General features: G+C 46.3%; 1 long non-coding RNA gene across 1 annotated transcript in view; it reads right to left on the reverse strand.

The window, feature by feature from the left end:
* The window catches only part of LOC135456552 (uncharacterized), a 34,328-nt gene extending 17,546 nt beyond the window's left edge, over positions 1 to 16,782 (reverse strand). Inside the window, exon 1 of the long non-coding RNA XR_010442570.1 lies at positions 16,716 to 16,782. This is a non-coding gene — a long non-coding RNA (uncharacterized LOC135456552). The remainder of the gene's footprint in view (positions 1 to 16,715) is intronic.
* Between the last annotated feature and the right edge of the window lie 5,518 nt (positions 16,783 to 22,300).

Below are 22,300 nucleotides of genomic sequence, written 5' to 3' on the forward strand. Positions count from 1 at the left end.
GGGGTGTGTGAGGATTGGGGTATGCTGAATAAGGGTGTGCAAGGATGAGGATGTGCAAGGATTGGAGTGTGCAAAATAAAGTTGTGCATGGATCAGGGTGTACAGAATAAGGGTGTGCAAGGATTGGGGTGTGCAAGGTCAGGGTGTGCAGAATAAGGATGTGCATGGATCAGGGTGTGCAAGATTCAGGATCTGCGAGGATCAATGTGTGCAAGGATCGGGGTGTGCAAGGACTGGAGTGTGCAGAATAAGGGTGTGCAAGGATTGGGATGTGTGAGGAATCAGGGTGTGCAGAATAAGGGTATGCAAGGATTGAGGTGTGCAGAATAAGAGTGTGGAAGGATTGGAGTGTGCAGAGTAAGGGTGTGTAAGGATTGGGGTGTGCAGAATAAGGATGTTCAAGGATTGGTGTGTGCAAGATTTGGGGTGTGAGAGGATTGCGGTATGCAGAATAAGGGTGTGCAAGGATCAGGGTGTGCAGAACATGCTATATAGAAATGCATCTTACTTATAATCTAGCTACTTCAAATCAAGGTAATAATTAAACAAAGCCTTATAAAATGAATATCCACAGTAGGAGTTCGTTTCTGATAGTTACCATACAAAAAAAAAAAAAAGCCTCCATTCGATACATTGAGGCCATATCTATTTAAATTTTACAATTTATATGTGACTAGATTTTACACTGGCCACTACCCTGCTTTTCCTAGACCTTTAAATAAACAAAGAGGTGAACCTGGGACACTTGTTCTGTGGATTAGCTCTTGAAACTCTGTTGGTTTGGGGACAGAAACTTCCTACAATGTACGAGCACAGCTCTAGAGTAGCAAATCTTTGATCTTTCCTTTTAGCCAGCACATCACAAAACAATTAATACTGTTCAGTAGTGTCTTACATATTCAAAATATGCTCCTGCATAAAGTTCATGCCCGTGAACCCCATTTGAAATCAGTACTTGTGACTGATCAAAGGAAATCACTGACACAGAGTCAGCCACAATGACACTTGCTGGAGCATAATTTAAATAAACACCATGTAAACAACCTCCTGAGACACGTTCACGTTCTCTGAGAAGCAAAGGTGACATGAAAGGCAGCAGGGGGAGGGGTTTAGGCAGATTTTCACTTCAAGTAGCAGATATTGGTACCAGCACATGAAATATGCACAGGAATGTGCCCAAACATTGAGGGCAGCTGACACAGAACAGCCCTTGCTGGGATTGGAAACCTCTCAGCTCCCTGAATCCGGGTGACTGCATCAAAACCACTCCTTGGGAATGGTCTCCAGCTCCAAACCCTACCTGGGAACAGCTGAGACAAATACCAGCCTGCACAGGCCAAAATTCTGCCAAGCAGCATTCCAGCACTTCACTAGTACAGTATCATGTTCCACACTTGAGGAACATTCCTGGGAACATTCCCAGGCATCCTTGATTTTACTAGCATGGACACAGCCTAAGATTTCCAGATGCTCACTTAGAATAAAGTTTTGTACTTGGACACTGTCATCTGAACAGAGAAACCAGGCAAAAAATGAAAAGAAAAAAAAAAGGAAAAAAAAAGGAAAAAAAGGAGGGTTTATTATGGCAGAGTGAGTATTAGAGTTAACATTTCCTAGGAGGGATTCCAGGTCCAGTGGAGCAGACTGGGCAATACATTTTCTATAGAAGTATTTTTAAAATGGTTTAAAAATTTCAGGAATTACTTGAAACAAAATAAATTTCATTAGCTTACTTTGATTTCTAATTCCTGATGTTGTTGGATCACATTTTCTTGAGGTTTTCCCCCTCTAACTTCAAAAGCCACAGAAACTCAGCTTTTTAAACACAAACCCAAGAGTCCTATGGCAGGAATCCTGAGGTGGGCTTGACAAAACCTCCCAAGTATCACAATGTTAAAAACCAAAGAGTTGGCAAAATACCTCAAATTTGAGGAGGTGAAGAAATATGAGTGGCACTAGACGGACTTGAACAGCTGTACATATTTCAGCCCAAGATTTTAAAATTTCTGTCAAAATATTGCAGTGAAAAACCAACATTCTCCATGGAAAGCAGCTATTTTCAGTGAAAATGCTATTTTATCAAAACTCTATTTTCCATTAAACACAGTTTTGACAGAAATTTTTCAACTATCCTTATTCAGTGTTATGCTCTGTAGTTGGAAATGTTAGCAGTTTTTAGGCTGTCTCTACAACTGCAAAGATTTATAGGAACTTGGCAAAGATGGAAAACACACCAAAAAATCTGATTTAAGACTCATCTCTGTCCTTCTATATTACACTCATCCCTGGAAATTATTTTACAGAAGTTTAATAAAATACAAGACAGTGACACAGCACAGCAAAACTTCAAGACCATTAATATTTTCCTGATTTTTGTTCCCCTCTAAAAATTATTGGCAAAGGATCTTTCCTGTATTAGCTGCGGATAATTCTTTTTTTGGTTTAACAAACTACAGGGGTATTTTTCCTCTAGGCAGGCCCTGGTACCTTGGTCAGTGTGTTGATTTCAGGCTCTGTAGGTGGAGCTGCCCCTTGCTGGCCTTTGGGATTTGTGGACTGTGCAGAATTCCCTGCTGGAATTACGCAGGGCTCCCATGCTGGCTGCTGCTCCCTGGGTGTCTCACATTACAGTCTGAATAAAACTGGGGGGGAAACAGGGAATCAGAGGGTGAAAAACAGTATTTGGAAAATCAGAAATCCACTGCTATAGAGGGGAAAGAAGCCCAGAGAACTTTTTGAGTATTGTGTGATAAGCAGAACTTTTTTAAAGCTTTCCAAAATGTATTTACAGGGATCTGGGGCTCTGCAGCCTCCCCACTGTGTGCTGAACTGTGGCCAAGGCAGCAAATCCTCGGGAACAGGATCCCACCAGTGAAAAGGGGAAAGAGAAACCACAGCCATGACCTTCACTCAGCCCAGCCCTGGCCTCTGCCTGGGCCTGCACAGGGACTGCAGTGTCTGGAGCACCCTCACACTCTCCCTGCTCCTGGGGATGCCTTGGAACAGGATCCCACAGGAACAGTGCTGGGATATCAGCTGGAGGAAATCAGGGTCTCTCCACTCAGTCTGGGTCTCATTCAGAGCTGCCATGAGCCAGTGACACATTGGGGTCACACAGTGTGGTGAAAACAGGACCTGGATTTTGTTGCCACTGTTAAAAAGATGTTTCTCTTGTCCCTCCTTCCTCTTCCTCTTGCTCAGAACTCACAGTCACCATCATCAGCTCAGCCAAGGTGCCTGAGCTTGCAGTCAGGGATGAGGGGCACTCTGAAAGAGCTTTTTAACCCACAATTACACAGAGCCCATTTTTATTACAATTACACACAGAGCCCATTTGCACATACCAGTCAAAGTCAAAACCCAGGCACAGAACACCTTGGACCTAAGGGAATGAAAGAGCAATAAAATCCAAGCCTAAAGCAGATCCAAGAGAAGGAATCTTCCATACAACATCCCCACCTGAGTGATTAGAGAAGGATGCAGGGAACAACAGGCTGTTCCCAAATCACAGACATGTACACATGTACACTCACAGAGTTTCTGCTAATTGTCTCTGTGGAACCCCTAAATATCCAAAATATCATTATAAATCCTTCCTTCCTGCAAGCCAGCATTCCCCAGCCCGTTCCATCTCTCACTTCCCCCACAAAAATGACAGACTGACTCTAAGCTCCCACCTGCATAAATCTCCTACAGACAACCACAAATATTTTAGCTATGCTGATTTATGGAAGCCCAAGCAAGACTAAACCAGGAGATCTGTCCTCCATGCATGGTGACTGATGGCTCGCTGCAAATCTTTCCATTTAAAGCACTGTCACTTTTGCAGTTCCATAGAGAGAGAGAGAAAAGAGGAATAAAATAACCTGCAGTAATGCAACTGATGGCAGCTCCTGGGGAAAAAACCCCAAACATTTGTGCAACCAGATTTCTTCCAAGTTTTTCTGCAAAAGATCCTTGCTACTAATTGAAGAAATTCTCTTTGAGAGAGAATGTGCAAACAGCTGCAAGACCCTCAAGTCCTCCTCCTCTCCCTATTCCATTTTCTAACTTTGACCACAGCAATTCTGATTTACAGCCGATGGGAAGTTGGCTTTTTGACCAGTGTTTTGAGGCTGATGCTTTAGTATCTGTGGGTTGAAAGAATGAATGAAGATGGGGATTCCCTTCTCACATTTAACTCTACCAGTAAACAAAACCAGGCTGCAGCAGAGTTATCAGGAAAGGGTGGAAGAAGCTTTGGAGGCCACTAGGCCCAGGCAACTCCCCTCGACCTTGGAGAACACCCCCACAGATGGGATCAGTGTGACAAGGAGACCAGCATGGCTGAGTTTGCTCATGGGAGATAAAGAAAGGAGACAAACTGTGCCCAACAAGAGCCCTGACAGTGTCTGCCTCGGTGTCTCCACGCTGGGTAACAGCCCTGTGGAGGGAGGAGCTTGCAGAGGACACTGAGCCCATTGAGTTGTTTGAAGATTTGTGTTTTGCACAAGGACATCAGCAGGGACAAGTAAATGCTGCTGTGGCAACACGTCACTGCTGGGACCTGGAGTCACAGAGCAGATAAAGAGGTTCCTGCATCCTGGCTCCACCAGCACCACATTCCCAGCACTGCTCCCTCCCTTGCTGAGTGGTGCTGAATGTCCCAGTGTCAGCTGTGAGTGGTGCCCAGGGTGCCAATGTCACCTGTGAGTGGTGCTCAAGGTCCCAGTGTCACCTGTGAGTGGTGCTGAATGTCCCAGCCTGACATGTTGGTGGTGTGATCCCGTGTCACCTGTGAGTGGTGCTCAAGGTACCAGTGCACCTTGAGTGGTGCCAAGGCCAGTGTCACCTGTGAGTGGTGCTGAATATCCCAGCATCACCTGTAGTGGTGTGAGCCCAGTGTCACTGTGAGTGGTGCCCAGGGGCAATGTCACCTGTGAGTGGTGCTGGAGGTCCCAGTGTCACCTGTGAGTGGTGCTGAATGTCCCAGTGTCACCTGTGAGTGGTGCTGAATGTCCCAGTGTCACCTGTGAGTGGTGCCCAGGGTGCCAATGTCACCTGTGAGTGGTGCTGAATGTCCCAGTGTCACCTGTGAGTGGTGCCCAAGGCCCCAATGTCACCTGTGAGTGGTGCCCAAGGTCCCAGTGTCACCTGTGAGTGGTGCTGAATGTCCCAGTGTCACCTGTGAGTGGTGCCCAAGGCCCCAGTGTCACCTGTGAGTGGTGCTGAATATCCCAGTGTCACCTGTGAGTGGTGCTGAAGGCCCCAGTGTCACCTGTGAGTGGTGCTGAATGTCCCAGTGTCACCTGTGAGTGGTGCTGAAGGCCCCAGTGTCACCTGTGAGTGGTGCCCAAGGTCCCAGTGTCACCTGTGAGTGGTGCCCAAGGCCCCAGTGTCACCTGTGAGTGGTGCAATGTCCCAGTGTCACCTGTGAGTGGTGCTGAAGGCCCCAGTGTCACCTGTGAGTGGTGCTGGAGGTCCCAGTGTCACCTGTGAGTGGTGCTGAATATCCCAGTGTCACCTGTGAGTGGTGCCCAAGGTCCCAGTGTCACCTGTTGGCACAGCAGGCTGGTCCCTGCAGCAGCTGCTCTGCTGTCCCTGAGTGGTGGCACCGTGGAGCACCTCTGGGACAGCTCTGGAACTCACCAAACCTTGCTGTGTTTTCACATCCCAGCTCCAGGAAAGAAAGAGGGATAAAGAAAGCAGCAAGAGGTGTTTTATCTCTTAGGAATGTATTTTATCTCTTAGGAATGCAGAGCAGGACAGGCAGATCTGAACTGCAGTGGGTATTTCAGGGCAGGTCTGCATGGTCGTTATACAGAACCTGGGCTCAGTTTCCTCTCCAGGGTCTCTAAATAAGCACTTCCTTTCTCTAGACCTTAACTTCCTCAGTGAGTAAAAAGGGAAAATTTAATCTACACTTCTTAGAAATGCCTTTAATGACAAACCTTTGTGCAATACCTAATTGTGCAATATCATTAATAAAGAAGACCAGCTGACAAGTACCTTGGGACATTTCCTTCCATATCAGTGACAAAGTCAAACAAGCTTTTCTTTAAGTTTCTCATCCAATAGTCACTAGTGAAACTTGAGAACACCTGTACTAACAGGAAACTTTGCCTTTTCTTGCTATGATTTAAAAAATGAACCAAAACAGTGGTAACATTCTGTAGTTTTTTTTACCAGCCTGTAAATCCAACATAAAGATGGGAAAAGAAAATCCTGATTTGATAAGGAAATTAAAAAGCCACAGAATTCCAGTAAGGCCCAGGTGACTCTCCTGGATCTGAGGGTGGAGCTGTGCACACTGAGACAGCCCTAAGTAAAAGCTGGACATGGTTATGCAACTTGCAGCACCTTCAAACAGACAGTACAACAAAAAATCAAAGAAAAGCCAGAGAACAGGGATGAAAAACAGCACTGGTAAACAACTGGGTGGAAAGCACTCCTTTAAGAGTTTGTTTTTGCAGATTGTCCTCTCCAAGCTGCAGGAGGAGGCCAGGGAGAGCCTTTGTGCTGAGGGCCCAGCCCACCCTCCCTGTGCTCTGAGCACCTGAGCTCCAGTGCTCACTCTGGGGGCAGGAGGAGAGCTCTGCTCTGCATCCTGAGCAGGAATGGTGGAATAAACCAGGGGTCCACGGAGTCTTGGCAGTTCACAGCCTTGACCTACTTCAAAGGAGGACCAGGGAGGGCAGTGACAGGTTCAAGCTGTGAAGAAATTGTTGCTGCTCCAACCCACCATGGCAGATTGCAGGATGCTGCTGTGAGGTCACCTGAACAGATTCACTGCAGAATTCAAAGGCCCAGAGTGACCTATTTTAGGTCTGATAATGAAATAAGCTGCTGGGAATCATTTCCAGAGAAGTACCTGGTCAGTGACTGCAGTGAGATGTCAGCACAGCCCTCTCCAGCACTGCCTGACCTGCTCCAAGAAAAAAATTCCCCCACACTCACTTTTAACCCATTATTTGTTTGCTTTACCTTTATATGAGAGCCTTACAAAGGACATGCAGTCAGAGACAAACCACACAAACATCAACAGAATCACTTTCTCATCTCAGAGTCCTGCAAGCCAAAAGTAACTCCTCAATGAGAACAACTTAAACCAGAATTAAACCAGGGGTGTGTTTATGCAGTTGAATAAGCAATGAATGGCCACCTGAAAGAATTAAGAGGCAGAAATTTCAAACCTGAAGCAGTAATTTTTGTGCCAATGTTGTTCCTTCTGACTACCAACCCCTGCACAAAAATGCTGGTACATATTCATAGTTCACTACCAAACATTAGGGCAGATTTTCCAAATGAGCTCAACTCCCAGCTTAGGTACTTAAATGATGGCTGAATTTCCAAAAACACACAGGACAAGGTCAAGGCTAAAATGGTGTTTTGCTTTCTTTTGGTCCACAGAAAATGGAATTCTGGCAAAATCCAGAGGTTTTGGAAACAGAAAAGGTTTTTGCCACAAACCAGGAATCAGCACTCTCTGACTCTTTCTGCAACTCCAAGGACTTGTTATTCATAAAAGCTTCCTGCTTGGAAAGACAACAGAAGCCAGCAGCCTCAAAAGTCAAGAAAGGGCCCCAGGAAAGGAACTGCTTGTGTCTCTCCCCTGACATTCCACGACAAACCAAACACAGACTGTCCCCTGCGCTGCTCTGAGAGCTTCAGAACCCAAACCACAGAGCTCATGGATCGCAGGATCCCCCCCTCAGCTCTCCTTGCTCCCTCCCAGATCTGCAGGACCTCACTGCTCAGGCACTGATCTGGATCTGTGCAGGGATGGCTGGATCCTGGCTGAGCTGTTAGCACATTGTGCTCATGCTGAACTTCTCCCAGCACCCAATACTTTTGGTTTTGCCTTGAACACCAGCACAGGGGATGGAGAGGCTGGGAATATTTTTTTGTACAGAGGAGAAGAAAATGCATTTAAACTGAGCACAAAAGCTGCCTCTCCAAAAGCCAAGAGGGAAAGCTCAGGAAAGCAAGCACGTGCAGGATTTTGCACGTATGAAAACATTCTCACAAAATGGGAGGATCTGTAAGCTTGCAGCCTGGATTTTTGCCTCTGCACAGGGCCCAAGGACAGTGCTGATGTGCTGCAGGTGCCTGGCATGCCAAGAGGGATGGATTTGCTGAGGATGAGCTGAGGATGCTCTGCCAGCTCCTCTCGCCGCAGGTTGCAGGATTGATGTTATAACAGGCAGACTTCAAAACTGCACAGAGCATTCCTTTAAACATGAGGGTCAGATGGTTCTGATCAAAAGAAAATAAATCAGAAAAGCAAACAAATGCATTTAGGAGGACAAGTTTCACCATGAAAGGCTAGAGGGACTTTTTTCTTTGGCTGCTATCACCTTTATCACCCTGAAAATAATGGTTTGGGAAGCAGATTTCAATATATGCCATAAAAAAATCAGTGGCCAGCCTGGAGGGAAGGGTGAACGACTCTGGATGTTCTAACCAATGAAATGATTTAATAACATCAGCTAGTACAGCTCACTTATAACTTTCATAAGCTTTCACACTGTATTTTACTCACCTGAGAATTCTTGACAGCTGTTAAGATGCTTTCCAGGCACCCAATTAAGGCAGAGGAATGGTACAATTCCAAAAATTACTTTCAGAATTTGTCAGAAAATTAGAGTAAATGATCGTGACTTTTTTTTTTTCCTTTCAAAGAAAAAGGTATGATAGCTGACATTAAAATGTTTCTGGAGGAGCAAATACTAAGGAAGCATTTGCACGTGGCAAACAGGCTGAAATCTGGGCAAGAACAAATCCACAGCAGCTCACAGGGCTGAGGAAATCGCTTCTCCAGACAGTCACAGACCATCAGGAAGGTCTGTTGCAGGTTTTATTTTTGGCTTGGTTAAATGTGATATATAAGATTATCAGATGCACTGCAGGGAGATAAACCAGCATAGAACAGAGGCAGATCTGGGCTATTTAATGAAACACCTTCTGGTAACAATTCAGCTACATCAGAGGTCTGGATCCTGCAAACCTTGCCAGGCTGAGCAGAGGGTCTCACAGCAAAGGGGTGTTTGTATTTTGTATTTTTTGAGGAGTTCATCTGAGTACAAACTTCCTCCCATCTCTGAATGAGCAGGAGGAAACACTTCACCAAAACCTGGACAAAGCAGGGCCCAGCTCTGTCCTGCTCCTCAAGCTGTGACTTGGCTATAACCCAACTGTCCCCCAGACCTGCTCAGAACAACCAACACCTGGCCTGGGCTTAAAAACTAGCAAAAATTAATAGTTGGGCAAAATGGGATGTGCCCAGCCTTGGACAGAAATTTGGAAGTATCCACGCTCCCCCCAGGACACGGTAATGCTGTGTGATCTGCATTTCTCTTACTCATTTGGCTTCAGGATTTTTTGCAGGACAAGAACTTTGCACAAACTGGAGAAGAAAGCTGAGCTCAGTCTGTGGCTGACACCAGCTGTTTCTTGGAGAATTTGTCAGGTCCCCCAACTTTCTGCATATAAAGTAGGTTTAAACAATGGTTTCAGATGCACTGGGAGAGCAAGATGAGCACACACAGGTGAGCTGAAGTGTGTAAAATGCTTCAAAATCCCTCAGCTGCAGACAGCAAAGCAAATATTCATCATGTTAGAACAATGACAGTGTTCAGAAAGCTTTCTTCCATTATAAGTGGGGAACTCACAGACCCAGAGCACACACTGCCCCTTTTCTCGAACCAAATTAATTTGGTATTACTGCAGTCCCAGAGCCTGACATGGTGCTTACACATCCCAGTTCATCCCAGTTCCTGGTGTGTATATTGTGGCCACCAGGACAGATGCAGGATTTCTGTGCAGGACAGGCCAAGTGCAGAGAGCTGTGAGTGCCAGAATGGCGAGGGAACAGGGGCTGGGAAATGGGAGAGCACCACTGCCCTGTGCAGCCAGAGCTGCTGCAGCTGGGCAGGGGAGCCCAGCAAAGATCTCCCTGTGATCTCAGTGCACAGATCCTCACCCCACTGAAGCTCATGGAGATGGATGGTGGCAGCTCGTCCAGTGGGACATGGAACAAAAGGCTGGAGCACAAGGATGCCAGGTAGAAGTTTCTGGCACAGTTTGTGGGGTGAACTCAAGCACTCTCTGCGTGGCCAAGACAGCGAGTGCCACAGTGACAGGGGAAGAGGGGCACTCTGGAGGAAGGCTGAAGAGATCTGAAGCCCAGACAGACGTTTTCAAAGGCTGGGCAGAGTGGCAGATGCCTGTCCGGTAATTCCTCCTGCCTTCATCTTCTGAGCTGTGCAGTGGCTGTGACTAATATCAGTCCTCCCACTTCTCCAGCCTAGTCATTTCAGCTGATATTTTAGAGTGTACCACACTGTGCTGACATGCCTCCACCCTCTGCGAGCTTTCCTGTTCTAGAGAGAGACACAGAGAGAATGACTCATGCAGCTCTCCTACTATTTGAGCCTTTTAAGCAAATTCAAAGGAAAGTTTTAAAGGTGCTCTCTTGATTTGGGAATGCCTGGGTGGGGTTTTCTTTTTCTGCGTGCGCTTGTTTTGTCAAATTACATGTAATTTTCCAACCTTTATGATGCTGAGACGTTTTAATAATTCATGAACCTTCCTGACACCGTCAAATTGCAATTTGGAAATGTCAGAGGTACCCACTGGTACAGGCATTTGTGAATGCTACAGGAAAGGAAATGGAAAAGAAGAAGGATGGTAGAATTAGGTTGCTAAATGCCATGTCTGGCTTGTGCTCTGTTTGACAGCCATAATTAAGAGCTGAGGTGGTAGAAAGAGGAAAGTGAAAAACCTGAAAGGAAATGGTATAAAAAACCCTGATACTGATGCTAATTGGTAACTTTGGAACGGTCTGAGGAAAAAGAAATGCTGGGGATTGTTATTTAACTTGCAGAACATTTATGCCACTTTTAAATGTGAAGTATTTCATCACCAAACCTGGGAGCTTTGGGGTGACCTAATTGTGGTCTTTCAGTACCTGAAGGGGCCTGAAAGAAAGGTGGAGAGGGACTATTACAAGAACCTGGAGTGACAGGGTGAGGTGGAATGGCTTCACATTGACAAAGAGTGGGTTTACATTGGATATTGGCAAGGAATTCCTGGCTGTGAGGGTGGTGGGGCCCTGGCACAGGTGTCCCAGAGCAGCTGTGGCTGCCCCTGGATCCCTGGCAGTGCCCAAGGCCAGGCTGGATGGGGCTTGGAGCAGCCTGGGATAGGGGAAGTTGTCCCTGCCATGGCAGGGTTGGAACAGGTTCAGCTTGAAGGTCACTTCCAGCCCAAACCCGCCTAGGATCACAAAAGGTACAACAATTAATCCTGACTGTAATATGAACAAAGAAACAATAAAACCAGCAGCAAATAAGGACTTGAAAGTATCTCTGTGAGTTTGACCAAACTTGAGCTGTTTTGGAGGATCGGGCTGTATTTCAGATCTTCATGAGGATGCTGCAGATCCTGCTTGCAGCTTCACCCAAACACAGCCGATGATGACGCCAATGGGTTCATACAAAAGAGAACTGGATCACGACAAGGCAAATCCTCATCCATGGGCAGCGCATGCAGCCAGTAACACGCTATGGTCATGTCACCACGAGGGACCCTTTGTCATGTAAACGTGTAACACTATTAAACCAGTGAAGGACACTCCACTCTCTCTGGGGAGTCTGTTCCCGTGCTGGTGAAGAAGTTCTGCCTCGTGTCCACGTGGAACTCTGTGGGCTCAGTCCCTGGGCCCTGCTCTGTCCCTGCCTGCACACAGGGACACCAGGGCTGAGGCTCCTTTCCAGGCTGAACAGCCCCAGCTCCCTCAGCCTCTCCCGGGCACGGAGATGCTCCAGGCCCTTCCTCAGCTCCTCAGCTTTCTCTGGCCCCCTCCAGGAGCTCCCTGTCCCTGCTGTGCTGAGGGGCCCAGAGCCGGACACATGACAGCAGATGTGCCTGACAGGGCTGGCCAGAGGGGCAGGGTCGCTCCCTATCCCGCAGGAATGCCGTGTCCCACAGAGCTGGCGGCGCCGCCGCAATTCCCGGCCCGCTGTCCCGCTGTCCCCGGCCCCGCTGCGCTGAGGGGGCCCGCACCCGCCGGCGCCCCCTGGCGGCCGCTCCCCGCCCTGGCCCCCTCGGGGCTCCCGGGGCGGGAGCGGCGGGGAACGGCCCGAGGGATGGAGCGGGCCCGGGAGTGTCCTGGAGAACGGCCCTGAGGGGTGGAGCGGGCCTGAGAGTGTCCCGGGAGCGCCGGGGAACGGCCCTGGAGCGCCCCGGGGCAGCTGCCGCCTCCCGCGGGGCCGCCCGGGAAGAGCCACCGTCGGGAGCGCTCCCTCCCTCCGGCTGGAGCCCTCCATCCCTCCAGGCCTCAGGGAGCTCTCCGTCCCTCAGCCCGCAGCTGCCGGGGTGGATCCCCCGGTGTTTTTTTTGCAGCTTTCGGGTCTCAAAAGCGCATTTTGGCTCATTTAACCCCCCCTGAGGCCGCACCGCGCCCCTGCCCGCTGTGAGCCAAGCGGGTGCGGGAAAGAGGGGTCGGTGTGTCCAGGGTAGGGCAAAACCTCGAGCAAAACCCTCGAGTCACGACTTGAGCGCAGAAGTGGGGATGGAACTAAGGTTCTTCTGGAGATGCAGAACAAACCTCCCCCAAACCTCTCCGTAGTTAACACAGATAAAACACTGGGAAAGCCTTTCCAATTCATTCACCACCCCAGGCTCTTGGACAGGGTAAATTTTGCCATCCCACGGCCAGGCCAAGCCGTGAACACGCCTGTCCCCCGGTTCCGTGTCAGCAGCGCCCAGCAGCAGCGTCTGCCCCAGTGGGACTCCGAGCCGACATATGTCAGTGACTCACCCAGGCGCCTGCCGGATCATTAGACCATGAATACTTCTCAAAAAGACACTGAAAAGGAAAAAAAGAAAAGGAAGAAGAAGAAGAAAAAAAAGCAGCCCAATAGCAGCTTCTGAAAAAAAAAATAAAAAATAAAGGGACACCAACAAACAGCATCAACACTCCCAGCCAGCTCAACCCCCCTCACAGCCGGACTGTGTGTCTGACCTGGGAGGCAGCATTTTATCACTTAGAGATTGCAAGTTCGATTGCAAAGCCTAGGCTGATGGCTGGCTGGATAATTTGTCTCTCAGCTCCGAAAGAAATGATGGAAGTCAATTTGACAGCTGCGAGGCTCCCTAAGGATTCCAGACCCAAAGTGCACGGAGCAGTGACAGACACGCCGATGCGCTGAATATCAATGAAGCTCTGCCTGGGAATAATGCTGAGGCAATACAAATTGCACATGTTCAGCTGGAAGGTTATCACTATCATTAGAGTTATTAATGATTGTTATTATTATTTCTATTATTAAGACGTAACAGGAGCCAAAAGCTCCTCGTGGTCTTGTAGAAAGTAGATGAGTTCCCAGCTCTGATTGACACGCTGCTCTCCAGGTCAAGCAGCACATGGATGGAATAATGGAATTATTGAGGTTGGAAAAGACCTCCAAGATCATCGAGACCAGGCTTTGATGGACACCCACCTTGTCACCAGCCCAGAGCACTGAGTGCTATGTCCAGCCCTTCCTTGGACACCTCCAGGGATGGGCACTCCAACCCTCCCTGGGCAGCTGAGCACGCTTTCCATGGAGAAATCCCTGCTCTTGTCCAACCTGAACCTCTCCTAGCACAGTTTGATGCTGTTTCCCCTTGTCCTGTCCTTTCTTGCTGGGAGCAGAGCCTGCACCCTCCTGCCAGGGAGTTGTGGAATGCAAGGAAGAGGAGCCACAGAGGGTTAAGAAGATCCTGCACCAGAAACAGCCACAGAGCTTCTCACCAGGTGGAGAAGGAAAGAAATGGACTCATTTGGGTTCCTGGGAGTGGAAACTCCATTGCCTTCTCTTGTCACGGTGCAGGGAGCAGCCCCGTGGGTCTGGGAATGGTCAGGCAGGAAAGGCAGAACCAAAGAGTGAGGACAGAAGTGCTCATGGTTCTGGGGAATGTTAAACCAACAGCACAGACCTGCTGAGCTGGGAACTGCACAACTTGGCCATCAGTACCTATCAGACTGCACTTTACAAGTTTAAAATAATAACACTCAAGCCCCTATACCTCAGTTTCTGGGATGGGTGGCAATAAAACTGAACATCCTTTGCTGTCACTTGCAAACACAGGTGTTCTCATGTGAAAGCCAACTTAGATTCTTTGCTTATTCTGACTTCTCTGGCTCCCTTGGCAAGCCTTGGGCAGTTGGCTTAAAGATCTTTAAATCTGAAGTCAAATGCAGCATAGAAAAAAAAAGAGGGAAAGGAAAAGAACCCCCACTTCTAAGCAAATTACTTTTGTGCTCATATTCAAAACCATCCTTTTTTTGCCATTTGGAGGAAGAGGGATCAATTAAAGCAATATACCATAACCTGCTTACATAGCAAATTTATTCCTGAAAAACAGATTTACAAGGGAAACTCAGCTCAGTGGCAACACCATCAATTCAGTCTGAAGCAGCACGATTGTTTGGCTAAAACTATGGCAACTGCACAGACACTAACATGCAATCCTGCTTTATTAAATCAAACCTCCAGTGAATCTGTTATCACCATAGTAACACTTAGTTATTACATGGAAACATGTGGAACTACAGTTGGATATTAGCATCTGGTTAGCATCTGCACAGTCTCTTATTCATATTACTAAAATTATAATCCAGGCAGTGAAAAACTTAAGTAAAACTGTAGCTTGAAAGCCAAGTCCTGGTCTCAGGTGCATTATATTTAATGTACAGGTCTATGGTACATTCCCTAGATCTGGGTTTATAATTAGGGGCTTGGGGTGGTATTTGGAGGTTAGTTTATGTATCTCCTAGGATGTAAATGTGCACAGTGTTGGTTGTAATAACATCCAGGCAAAAAAAAATTGCAAAACCATACGATAATTGCAAGTGACCTTCCCCTGAGTGCTCTCCCCAGCAGGTTTGCAGGGCCTGCTTGGAGCATTCCCGAGCTCTGAGCACTTCCAAGCAGAGCTTGTTTGAGTCTTATTTATTTTAAGCCACCTGCCACAACATTTTTCCTGTCTTCTTCCTCCCACAGAAAGTGTGGCACTTTGTATTCAGGCCAGTGCCATTTTGTGAATAAAGCTCAGAATTCTGCAGGGGTTGGTTGAAGGCCCAAATATCTACACACGGTCGGGATGAGAAGTGGCTGAGTTGTATCACTAGAAAGAGAAATTCCTGGGCTAAAAAAGATAGGAATAAAAAAGGAAAACTAGTGGTTTTCTTCTGGGCTAATAATAGATTGTGATATGCTTTTTTCCCCTCTACCACTGAAGCCCACATACTTCAGCTCTCAGTAATCAAGTTTCTAGATTTACAGAGAGATGGAAACTAGTAAATATTCTCTGTTATTTAAACATAATTTCTCATTTTTCAGGCTATAGCAAGTAGAAAATATAAGCTGGAATAAAGTGTTGCACACTATTCAAAATATGCCTCTCCTTGTCTGAGCAAAGTTTGTCATGCCAAAGGAAGGAACAGTTTCAAGCACACTCAGATTTTAAGGAAGTCAGTAAATTGAGACATGCATATTCATTATGAGTCGCTAACTGCTACCATGGAAAGTTTGATGGAGGTTTTGGGTGACAAAAATACAGAAGAATGCTTGAGTCCATGAAATACAGAATTTCCTGATTTTTCCAGGTGCTCGCTTATGGACACAGCCCAAAGTGCTGTGGTAGCTAAGAGAGCTCAAAGGGACCTTGTAGGTTCAAAGACAACCAACCCAAAGAGCCTCTTCAAGGGCATTTTCTCCTCAACCAACCAACTTAAAACTCTCTTTCAACCCAGTGATTCAACCCAGGTGGAGCAGCTCCCTCAGTCATTAATTAATTAGTGCCAATGGAGCCGAGACTCTCCCCAGCTGGTGAGAACCATCTGGGAGAGGTCTAAACTGCAGCACTACCAGAGCAGGTGAACCATGCTGGCACTATTTGGGGATGAGATTAACATTTCTGCTGTTTTACATACACTTACTTTCTTCAGTCTGCAATAAAAATCACTGTCTTGGCTCAAAGTATGGCCAGGAACAGGAATTCAGAGCAACAAATCCTCCAAGAGCTTGGGACAGGCACAGAGCTGCACCCATTGCACCCTGCAACTGCATTTTGGTTGAATAAAAGTGCCAGCACACAATTCAACAGTAGCACAACACACACCACCACAAAGGGCAGACAACAGAAATAACAACGACCGAGACAGGGATTAAATTAAAATCTGCAGCTCTTTTTGTGCTTTTAGTCACATGTCAGGTTCATAGATGCTTTTTGTCTTTTAATATAAGTTCTACAACTCCCTCCTGACTCCCACATAAAGCAACAGGCTGCAGACAGTACAAGACATGATCCTTCTCTGGCTAAGAAGCAGCTTTAGGATTGCCCAGAGTTGCACCAGTCAGAAGCAGCTAAGGGCAGTGGCACCAGTAAGAACAAGTCAGACCATGTGTGTTACTCAGGAGTCCTTATGAAACTCAAACCCCACTGACCCAAACTCTGCAGGGAGAGCTCAGGTGACCCCCAGGGCTGCTCCTGCCTCTGTGGCACAGCTCAGGTGCTGTGAGTTCCTTGGGTTTCCTCAGCACAGCTCTCACACAGTGGCCATTTGAAAGTTTCTTCTTGCTTGCTCCTTTTTTTATTCCTCCCCTTTTTAAAGAGTGAAAGAAGCCCAACAAAGATGCACACTGAGCAACCCCAGGTCTAAAAGTAAAAGTATAGTTGGTACATACCCCTGCTAAAGCCAAAAGCAGCGCCACAGCAGGATGATCCTCCTTTGGCTCTGATCTTTGGTGCTCCCTTCCCCACTGTTCAGTTCACCTTCCAGGAGAACCTGCTGCTTCCAAATGGCAATTTCGTAAGCACCTGTGAGAGAACTTAATTGGAACTAATTATCTGTTGGTTGTCTGGGACCTGAGGAGTCACAGCAATTACTTCAGTCAAGAAACAACCTGGGGGAGGTCGTTGCTTCTCTTCAGAAAAATGAACTGAGCTACTCCCTGAAGGAAAGTTCTTAAAGAGATGGAACCTGTCAAATGCAAGTTAAATACAAGTCAGTGAAATCACACCAACCAAGGATTTATGATTGCCATGAATAAACACATCTCTAACAGGAATCTGCATGTGCTCATCAAAGATAGGTTTATTCCTGCTAGTTTTGATGTGATTACAGAATTGTTTGTTATCGAGGCAGGTGCTGCCATGAAGATACATAAACAAAGGGAAAAGGATGATGAGCAACCTGGCATCTTTGGGCAGTGTCTAATTGGGACTTATTTATTTCCATAGAGAAAAAAGGAAAGGCAGAAGTGAGCAGTTAAAGAAGGAAGCTTAGCAGAAAAGGCTGTGAGTTGGAAGAAACAGTGGTGAGCCTAAAGCAGAAAGAATTCAATGAAAACTGCAGAAAACTCTCTGGTGATTTATAACTGTGCAGTTCTCATTCTATGAAATAATGATAAGTGAAATTAAGTCCTCTTTCAACACTACAGGACATTTCCTTTGTGATGGAGACGAGTCCCATAAGAGCCTCAGTGAAATATTACAGTGTTGGCCAAGAGAGAGCACCAGCAACTCTGCAATATCTGTTTGCCTGTGTAGCACAGGTGCATTTTAACCAAGACTCCCAGGAGATTTGCCTAAGGCCAGACTGTTGCTGTAGAAAAAGACTAGAAAAGAAATATGTTTAAGTCAAAGCAAAGGTAAATTTGGCTGGACTGCTGCCTAATGGGAGGAAGAAGGAATAACACAACTCTTTAAAAGCAGCTCTCCAGTGGTTAGATTTCCCTGCAGCACATGTGCTTGGGAAGATGCAAGCCAGGTATTTACTTTCAATTCTGTTGAAATGCAAAAACAAAAAGAAGCTACCCCTCCTGGAAGCATAAATAACAAATTCAGGACAAAGCAAGAAAGTTTATAGGGTACCTGTTTTTAGGAGCAGCCAAGGTGGAGGCTGGAATGATATCAAGAAGGATTAATGCAGTATTTACACATTCTTAAAGCAATTTGGCTCTGACTTCAGTGACTGTGGAATCAAGCAGAAGGAGACAATGATGGTATTCAGTGATGGGAAAAACAATGCCAGTGAAAGGATTAAAACTGTGGTTACATTTTTAGGGCAAGAGTTTATGGTTACATTTTTAGGGCAAGAGTTGTTTTGGTGGAGAGTGCCTGTGTCAGCGTTGCTTATGGCTGGATGACAATAGGCAAGTTTCTTTTAATGTCCAAAATATTATTAAATTTTCTCATTAATCAGCAGCCCTGGGCAGTTCATGGGCTCTTTCTCCTAGCACATGATGTGAGGAAAGCAGAGGGTCTCACCTTCCCTCTTCCCTTCCTGGGGGAAGTCATTCTCCACCAGCCAACACTTCAGAAAATTTGGATTTTGCAGGTAGCTGGGAGAATCTTGCTGGATAAAACCCTACATGCTTGAAATCAAAAAGCACGGCTGTGTTTCATGGTCGGCTGCATCCGTAAAATTTTTTATCATGTCTCTGTCTGTTGGGTAATCTCCATTAAACTCGATAAAAACTTTTGATAAAATCCACACTGAGAGCAAAGAACAATGAGGAGGAGGAGAAGAGGCCAATTTTAACAGCTTCTCTATGACTTCCCGTAAAATCCATGGTTTTCCTTTCTGCATAATTTACACAAAGACCTTGAAGATGATAAATCAGGGGAGAGGGAATAAAAGTTTATTTGCATAAAATGGAAACACAAAAACCAGAACTACACAGAATACATTATATTCTAGTCCAAGGAAAGTCACAGACCTGTTTCTGTAAGGTTGGGAGGAAAGCCAAAAAGACTGGGAATACACAGAAAGCTTTAAACAATTGATCTTACTGGGAGGTTACACTGGTACCTTTTATCCTCCTGGTATCCAGATGTTTCAGAAAATACCCAAAAGTGAAACATTTGTAGGTTTCTGGGCAGTAAATTGGAGAATCATTCCCTTCTGCCCCTCCTGGGCTCTCCCTGGGTGGGTTCCATGGGTACCCTGCCCCAGGGCTGTTTCTGCCCTTCCCAGAGGTTGGGATGGAGCTGGAAGGAGCATCCAAGGGAGAACCGGCACTTCTGGGGGGCACAGGCTGTGGCAGGGGCTGCTGGGCACTCCTGGGAGTTCAGAGAAGGAGAACATTTCCCAATCTGCCCTGCTAATTCTGTGATATTCCCTTTAATGCCTTGATACACCTTTCCATTCAGAGCTGCTGGAAATGGCTGGACTTCAGTGAGGGACAGAGTGAAACCCCAGGATGGAATTCCTTGCAGGACATCCCTGCTCCTGCTCTGCCCTGGGAAATGGACCTGCAGAGCCCCCAGTGCTGCAGCCCCCACCCTGAGGGTTCACAGAACCCTCCAAGGGATCACTGAACCACAACTGCTGGGAGGGCAGGGGGCTCTCCCCTGTTAACCACAGCCTGATGTGCCTTCCTGAGAGGGATTTCAAGGAAGAAAAATCCTGTGACAGCCCCCACCCCCTGCCAACATGAAAACTGGAGCATGCCTCTTTAAAACTAGCCTATTTAGGCCACAGATGCTAAATGAATTCAGCAGACAGACGGAGTAATGGAATGTCAGTGTTCCAGTCTGCTGCCTTGAAGCAATAGGAGTTTTTTATTATTAATTTCTCCTCTCATTTTCCAATGCTGCCTCTGGGCTCCATGCTTTAGATGCAGTATTCTTGTCAGTCTCGCTAACCCAATTTGGATATAATTAAATTTTAAAATATTAAAGGGATTATAAATACTTCCCACCCCACTTCCCCCGCCCCATTCCCTTTTATGCTGTCCCTCTAAAACTGCTGAATTTTGCTTCAGGACTTAAAATGCTGTACTGCAGAATCTGATTTGTTACTGCAGTTTCCTTTGCAAAGGCTGGAGAATATCTGAAGGGAAAAAGCCCAGAGTTAATTCCAGTAAAAGGTGCCCAGGAGCTTTATGAGATAAAGAGCTTTCTGCCACCCTGACATCTTGGAATTTGATCTCACCCCCACTTAAATTAATGCTAAGGCTCCCAAATTCTTAAAATGGAAGAATTTTTGAGTCACATAGAAATTCTCATAATGACACAAAACAAGGATGGAGTTTGTCACAGAATCATTGGGGTTGGGATCTCCTTGCTCAGTCAGGGTCAGGACTTTGCTGAGTGCCAGGTCCAATTGGACTTTGGATGTACCCAAGGGTGGAAACTCCACAGTCAGCCTGAGAATCTGCTTCCAGTGTTTGACCACCCTGCAGTAAAAATCTGAATTTACCTAGGTGTGGTGAACTTTGGCATTTGGTGATGATGCCAACATTTTCAAGCTGTCTTAGGACCCCCACCATGAAGCAAAATCGAAACATTTTCTTTTTAACATCTCTGAGAAGCATCCAGATTTTCCAAAGTTCAAACCCAAGGATCTCTCACTGAGAAATACATGTAATATCCCCGTGTTATACCCTGCTGTGAGAATAACAGCATTTCCCTGTTTCCCTCCTGCTAATGGGTGAAGGCTGGAGCTTCTGGTTGCTGAAATCTGGACACTTACAAAGGATTATTGATTTTTGTGACTAGGTAGAACAGTGTCTCTTTTGAAGCCCATCTCAGATATTAACATCAGGTATTTTCTTCTTTTTATATGCCTCAGGAATAGATTATAAAGGTTTGTATTTATTAGTCCTGAGATGGCAGCTGAGTTATTCTGGTAAGATGCCTCCAGCCCTGACTGTTTGGATCTTTGAAAGGCAATTCTCCAGGTTTAGGAAGACAAAATCCCACCGTGAGTCTCAGAGTAGGTGAAGGTTTCCTAACTCTGATCCCTTTCCTCGTGTGGGTCCAACATGCTGCTGTTATTTTAAAGCTCCATCTGGAATAGAGCCTACAAAAGAAAAGATGAGGCCATTACCAACTCATCTCTGCCATCTTTGTCCCACATTTCCATCTTGAAAGGATTCTGTTTAGCTTCAGATCTTTTGGGGTCACCAGAGCTTTGTTTCAACAACTGTACTCCAGACCTCAGGGAGACTCAAGCAGGCAGTTTTGTTTATGGCTTCCATTTCCTGTATATTCTTCCCACTGATTGTGTTTCCCAGTTCACTCCACGTCTCAGATGGAAAATCAAAAGTTGGAGGAAACAAAGGGAATCCAGTGTGTCACAGATATCATGTGTGACAAGCAGAGCTTAACCAGAGCACAAGAATGGCTGCTGAGGAGCTTGGATTTGGTTTTGCCTGGGAAGGAGTCAGAATCCAATCAAACCCAGGCTTGCCTTGTGATTTAGATGCAAAATCCTGATGCCATTGAGAAAAGAAACCCAAAAAAAACAGGGTCACTGGACAACTGCAAAGACTCTGGGGACACATTAAAGAGGGCAGATTTGTGGGTTTTCATATCCAGAAAATGGAGTTATAGAACTTCTGGAAATAGAAGTTATGGAAATAATTCTATGTTGAACATGGACAGGGCATAGTGACCTGGGTGTTTTGGGCAAGATCTCAGTCAAAATGTCTCTGGGAACTGATACATGGAAAGATGTGTACAGGATAATTTTATCTGACCCCAAATTACAGTGAATTACGGCTTGTATTTTATATTGGAGCAAGACCTATTTGACTTTTTTCTGTGTTTTACAATATTGAGGGAAGTAGAAGATAATTCTGATCCTTATTCAGACAAAATCAGAAGGTACTGCTGGGCAAGTAACATCATCCTGCCCTGCTGGAAAAGCCAGGCAGTGGCTTCCACCCTGTGATAGCTGGAAATGTCAAACCAGCATTTCTGAAGATGCTGCCTCTATAAGCCCATTTATCAAATCCCTGGTGCTTTGTGAGAGGACACAGAGATACTTTCTTTAGATTACTAGAATTTCTGAGCTCCCATAGATTCACTGTGGTGGTATGAAGCACTAGTGATGCTGAATATTTAGGTCAGACAAAAGCATGCAAAGTAGCAACATGATCTGGAAAAGTGGGGCCATTCTACTGATTTCCCCATGGCAGGAGGATACTCCTCATCCTCGTGGCATTGTACAGTTGTAAAAGCATGAGTGAGCCTGCCTTGAGCACAGGAACTCCCAGCTCCCAGTCCCTGGTTGGGCGGGTGACAGGGACCCGATTTTCTGCATCAGGCAGAGAAGGGATCCATAACACACTGAGCTATACTTGGGCTGAAGAAAAAAGCTCTTAAAAGATAGCAAGTGATGCCATACGTTTTCATTATGGAGCATGCTATGCAAAGATCTGGGTAGTCAGCTCCCACCAACCATCTGGAGAGAGAAGTCACTCAAATCGAAGTGCTGAACCTGCTGTGGTAGACAATCGGTGCCAGTGAACCACTCACT

Source organism: Zonotrichia leucophrys, chromosome 21 (genome assembly GCF_028769735.1).
Source record: "Zonotrichia leucophrys gambelii isolate GWCS_2022_RI chromosome 21, RI_Zleu_2.0, whole genome shotgun sequence".
Classification (NCBI taxonomy): Eukaryota; Metazoa; Chordata; class Aves; order Passeriformes; family Passerellidae; genus Zonotrichia; species Zonotrichia leucophrys.